Below are 6,066 nucleotides of genomic sequence, written 5' to 3'. Positions count from 1 at the left end.
AAACTATCAGAGAGGGTTTAAGAAATAAAAGTTCTTTCTAGTAGCCATCCATGACTTTACTGGGATGCTGGTATTCAGGTGTGTTCTTCATCCCTTTCTCTCAGCTTTTCTGATAGCATGCTTCCCTAAATTGAAATGACTGCTTCACTGACTACCTCCAGTTTCCTTTCCCTTGCTCTCCTATCCTTGGGCTATATTCCTAATTTTGTGCTATATTAGTTGACTGTGTGTATACAGTTTACAGCCCCAGAGGGTTGTTGATGAACATTGGCCATAGGAATCTCACTTTTTTCTTCTTCTTTGGCATTTTTGTGTAATTTATAATTTTAATCTATGAGTTAACTCAGTGGACAGTTTATTTAAAAGATTATTTGGAACGTAGTATGTGATTAATCCAAATCATTATAATCTTTACCAGAAATTATTTGCTTTTGTGCATAAGTCAAATCAAATGTTCTATGTGTACAATTATTTTTGTCCTAAAGATTATGTGTATCAGAGAAAGAGAAGATCGGTATTCTTTAGTTCGCGTAGTGCTCTCAAGTTGTCTTCCCTTATGGGCATACTTACCTATAGAATATTTTCTGTATAGGCTTGGATTTATTTATGTCCATGTGTGATTATACCCAGATCTTTATTCTAGACTTGGATATGCATAGGCATAAACATAAAATTGTAGACTTTTTATGACATAAACAATTACAGATGGAATTTAACATAACATGTCTTTTAAAATCAGGTCTAAAGAATTGTTTATAAATTACTAGAAGGGTTTATTAAAAAGACTACGAGATTGGGATAAAAAATGGTTCCTAGTTCCCCCTATGTCATGAATTGGGGAAGTCATTGAACCATTCTGGTCCTTAGTTTCCTTATCTGTAAATTGAAAACACAAAAATAATTACACAATTTGACCCTGTAAGTCATAAGAAGACACCGTGTGCTAGGAAAACTGAGACAGAATGGTCGGCACAGATGTTTCATTTATTGAACTTCACAGATTGAAAATAGGAGTTATACTTCCACAGCAATGGCAGACGAGACACTGTCTGCTGGAAACAATTAGGTCCTGAATAAAACATTTCGGATCATTACTAGAACCCTGAAGTTGGAAAATAATCTCTAAGCCCCACCCCAGTGCTCCCAAGATAAAAAAAGAACAGGCTGGGCCAATACTGGAGCTTGGAAATGAAATATGCTGAGAAGCAAGGAAGAGAAACTGTTATACAGTATGAGTACTGTGAATTGCAATTTGGATACGGCGTCTTTGGTCAGCAGCAAGGAAGGGGAGCTGAAACTAAGATTTTGCATTAAATAAGCATCCTCAAGGCGAGCAGATGTGACCCCAGCTTGATAATTCCCTTGGCTCCTAGAACAAACAAACCAAGTCTCCATAGGAAAGCATCCACAGTTAAAACCCCATAGGATTGCCACAATTTATCATCAGGCAAATATTAGTTCATAATCAAAGACTGCCAAGCATACAAGGAAGCAAACCATCAATATTAGAGTTCTTAGATATAGAATAACTCTTTTTGAAATACTTAAAAATGAAGCATCAAAATAATGATCAAGTAACAAAAGACTATCAGAAATGGTCAAACAGTTATGAAAAAATGAAATAGAACTTCTAGATATGAAAAAGGTATATGTCAAAAGAAAAAAAAAACATGTTACAAAGCAGTTTAGCCATATCTGAAGGAGAATTAATGAACTTGAAGATAGACGTGAATAAATTAACAGAATCCAGAAAACAAAAGGTCTGGAAATGTCAGAATAGTTTAAAACAATGAGGATAAACTGAGATCTAACATATGTCAAATCATTGTCACAAAGGGAGAGATTATATCAAATCAAGGAGTAGTAATAGCTGAGATATTTCCGGAAATGCTAAAAGTGATGAATTCACAGTTCCAGGAAGCACAGTTTTCCCAAGCAAGATGAATAAAAAGAAAATCCATGCCTAGACATCACATAGTAGTGATATTGTAGGGCAACTCTATTAGTTTCTCTAGAAACTCTATTAGTTTCTCTGTTTCTCTAGAGAAACAGAATCAACAGGAAACACTCACAAATATAAAATTTATAAAAGTGTCTCATGTGACTGCAGGAACGCAGAGTCCAAAATCTGCAGGGCAGGCTGTGAAGCCGACGATTCCGATGGAGGGTCTGGATGAACTCCACAGGAGAGGCTCACCAGCCGAAGCAGGAAGAGAGCCTGTCTCTTCTGAATCCTCCTTAAAAGGCTTCCAGTGATTAGATTAAGCATCACTCATTGCAGAAGACACGTCCCTTGGCTGATTACAAATGGAATCAGCTGTGGATGCAGCTGACATGCTTATGATTTACTTCTGTGAAATGTCCTCATCACAACAGACAGGCCAGCAGTTGCCCAACCAGACAAACAGGTACCACCACTTGGCCAAGTTGACACATGAACCTGACCATGACGGCTACAAAGACAAAAAAATTTAAAGCAGCCAGAGGGGGGCAATATATCAAGTACAAAGAAATGATAATTTCATAGGACAGCAGACTGCTTAACTATAATACCAGAAAACAGAAGGCAATGGAATAATATATTCAAAGTGTTGAAAGAAAACAGTTATTAACCATCAAGCATAAGAGTGAAATAGACATTTTCAGCTAAAAACTGAGTCTGTTATTAATAAATTTACACTAAAGCAACTTTGAATTTAAAGTTTATACCTTAAAAAAATAGTATTCTCTAATGACAAAAACTCTATTAAGACAGAAATCAATAGCAAAAACATATATTTTAAATGCTCACATCTTTGGAAATAGAATACCTAATCATTCATGGATCAATTAATAAATCATAATAAATTTTTTAAATAATCAAAACTGAATTATAGTGAAAATATAACATATCAAAACTAATGTTTCTGAGGGAAATCTATCAGCTATACATGCTATCTTCAAAAGAAAAGAGTCTGAAAGTGAGCTAAACACCTGTCTTAAGTATTTTGAAAAAAGAAGAAAATAACCCAAAGAAAACAGAAAGGAAAAAAATGAAAATAAGAAAAAAAAAATGAAAATAGAGCAGAATTCCATGAAATAGAATACAAAGCTACATATTAGAAAGATCAGTAAAGATAAGAAGTATTGAGGAAAAACAGAGAACAAATAATATAAGGGGTAATAAAAAGAATATATAAATATAGGCATATAAATATAGAATATCACGAACAATTTTATGCCTGTAGATTTGTAAACCTAGATGAAATGAAATCTTTATATAGAGAAAAATATAACTTACAGTGGTAGATCAAATTATGTACTCCAATAAAGACATATTCTTAATTTTCTTCAGTGTTCCTGTGGGTTTGAACTCATTTGTAAATAGGACCCTTTGGAGATGTATTATCAGCTAAGGTGTGGACCCATTTGTGAAGAGAGCCTTCTAAGATCTTCTTTCAGTATGGCCCAACTGTATCAGGGGTGTCTTAATCCACATTACTGAAGGTCTTAGAAAGAGAAAACCACATGGGGAGGAGCCAAAAGATCGTGGAAACCAGAGGAGCACACACAAGAGACAAGAGATCCCAATATGATGGGAAGCAGAGATACGAGGCAAGAAACCCCATGGATTATGGCCAGCCTGTACCAAAAGGCTCCACACTTTGGTGAGAGCCCATGGTCTTGCTGATGCCACGGTTTTGTACTTCTAGCCTTCCAAACTATGAGCCAATAGGTTCCTGTTGGTAAGCCAACAGTTAGCCTGGCCAACTAAGACACTTACCCCAAATTGACTTAAGAATTAGAAAACTTGAAATGTTTGTATGTTTGTTTGATAAGGTTTATAGTAAAAATATTTTTTAAAAAAAGTACATTATAAAATTGTGCTTTCATGAATTATAACAAATGTACCACCCTAATGCAAGGTATTAATAGGGTTGTATATGGGAACTCTGTATTTTATGCATAATTTTTCCGAAAACCTACAACTTTTCTAATAAAAGAATGAAATCACAACTATTACAAATAAGAAAAAAGAATTAGAAAACTTGAATAGTCCTATAATTAACAAAACCATTAAAGTAGTTGTTTAAATCTTTCTACATTCTCATGCATTTCTAAATGTACCCCAAGGAATTGGTTCTCTCTTGAATTGAACTGCTCTAACCTCTTAAAATTTTTCCTAATCTGATTTTCCCCTAAATTTAATGTTGTAAAATTAAAACCACTTGATTAAAATCTCAAGAGGAATCTTGACTTGAAATTCATCAAATTCAAGTCCTCTTATCTAATGTAAACATTTGTTAAGTTAATAAAAAATATTTAGAACAGGAAATTTGAAAAAAATGCATGCTTACTATGCATACTTTTTTAACATAAACCATATATTGCCACTTACCATTTGCCAATCTTTTGATCTCAAACCAAGATCTTTTCTTTGAGAATGGACCCTATTTGGAATACCCCTGGTTATGTTTTTTTTTTTTTTTTGCATGAACTACACAAATAATGAACTGTCTAGGATTTCCAGGTTCAATTTCTTTAAAATAAAACCAGAACTGAAAGACAATTGGAAGGAATTTCAGTGCAGAATCCTCTTATATGCCCACTCCCTGCCTCCCAAGATTTTACCAGTTTTACCATTGTCTTGCTCCTACATAATTTGAAAATAAATTTTGAAGTACCTTGTATTTATTTATTTAGTCTTTCTAACACACTCATCTTAGATATTATAGAAACAGCCATTTGTTCTTTTCACACTTGTATTTTATCTGTTTTCATAACATTTTATTATGTGATAAAAATAAAAGATTTGAGTTCAAACACAGCTGACTTGTGGCAAGTATCCAGGTGAACTGATGGGAACAGAAGAGTGGGGGCATCTAGAGAGCAGAATGCTTGCTGTAAGCAGTTAAAGTGAAGGGCAACGCTTGAAAAGTGACCTGGTAAATTGGTCTAGAGAAGTTGGCTAAGAAAGTTTCCACTTATATTAGATTAATGGATTAAAAACAGTATATACAGGCAGTGCAGTGGTGGCTTAGCAGGCAGAATTCTCACCTGCCGTGCCGGAGACCAGGATTCGATTCCCGGAGCCGTCCCATGCAAAAAAAAAAAAAAAAAAGCATATATACCTGGCAACTGAATGCAATGTAGATCTTTGAACAGAAAGGCAACGTTAGTGGGAAAGCTAGGAGTGTTCAAAACGTCTGGAGTTTAATTAATGGTATGTACCAATGTTGGTTTCTAAGTTGTGACAAATGTACCGTGGCAGTGTGAGATATTGACAGTAGGCGAAGCTGGGCAGGGGTGTACTGGAACACTCTGTGCTATCTTTGCAGCTTTCTGTAAACCTAAAATCATTACAAATTTAGAAGTTTATGTTAAGATATAATGTATCATATAATCTCCCCTTTCTGAATTTATTTCTATCTAAACTTCTATTTGTGCACTACAGAGATAAAGACTCCCTTTGGGAAAGTATTTACTTTCTTCTTTGCACCTTTCTCTATTACTTGATAGTTATGTTTTAAAATACTGGAGGCTGATGGCTTCTAAAAATCTTCTAAACTCTAAAAGCCCTAGGGTGTTTGATTTAATTTTAACTTTTAATAACATGATCTCATCTATAACACTTTCCTTATGGACTCAGAGATGATTTTATGATGAGAGTCCAAGATGAAGGCTATGCCACAGGACTAGAAAAAGGATCGGGTTGTGTTAGTGGAAGAATATGTTGTTCCTGACCCATGCATAGCTTCAAAGTTTGGGTCTCATTGTTACTTTTGCTTTTTGCCAGCAAAGCATCATAAGGGAAGGAAAAGCTTTTGGTTGTAGTTCTGTGGTTCTGTCCAGTGGTTTGTATCTTCCGTCAAAGCAGAGCTTGCCAATGACTAATTAGAGGGATTAAAAGAACAGATCATTAAATGTTCTAAGACATTTTTTTTAATGATCACTCTCTTTATCCTCTTATTTTCTCTTCTCCTTTGTACCCATCATCCTGTCTCTCTCCTACTATGCAACCTCTTCCTTTTGACTTTGACTATTAGGTAGTTGTTGTAAATTCTCAAGGGAGCCATTTCTTTCTTT

This window comes from Tamandua tetradactyla, chromosome 1 (assembly GCF_023851605.1).
Source record: "Tamandua tetradactyla isolate mTamTet1 chromosome 1, mTamTet1.pri, whole genome shotgun sequence".
NCBI lineage: Eukaryota > Metazoa > Chordata > Mammalia > Pilosa > Myrmecophagidae > Tamandua > Tamandua tetradactyla.
The sequence above is the reverse complement of the archived record's forward strand: the minus strand, read 5'-3'. Positions refer to the sequence as shown.